This window comes from Eimeria mitis, genomic scaffold (assembly GCF_000499745.2).
Source record: "Eimeria mitis Houghton genomic scaffold, Emh_scaff2531, whole genome shotgun sequence".
Lineage (NCBI taxonomy): Eukaryota > Apicomplexa > Conoidasida > Eucoccidiorida > Eimeriidae > Eimeria > Eimeria mitis.
In genome coordinates this window covers 3,518-3,868 of record NW_013570871.1, presented here as the reverse complement: position 1 = coordinate 3,868, position 351 = coordinate 3,518, and positions in this window count along the sequence as shown.

Genomic DNA, 351 nt, shown 5'->3' with positions numbered 1-351 from the left:
CCCTAAACCCTAAAACACTTATGGCTGCTGCTGCTGCTGCCGCTGCGTGTGGCTGTGTCTACGTGCTGCTACTGCTGTTGCTGTTGCTGCTGTTGTTGCTGCTGTTGTTGCTGTTGCTGCTGTTGTTGCTGCTGGTTTCTGTGTCTGTTCTGGGGTTTAGGGTTTAGGGTTTAGGGTTTAGCGTCTTCTGTCTCTTCCCTTCCTCTCTGTATCTGCTTCCTCAACTGCCGCTGTTGCTGCCACTGCTGCTGCTGCTGCTGCTGCTGCTGCTGCTGCTGCTGCTGCTGCTGTTGCTGCTGTTGCTGCTGCTCTGTTGCTGCTGGTGTTGCTGCTGCTTTTGCTGCTGCGGGT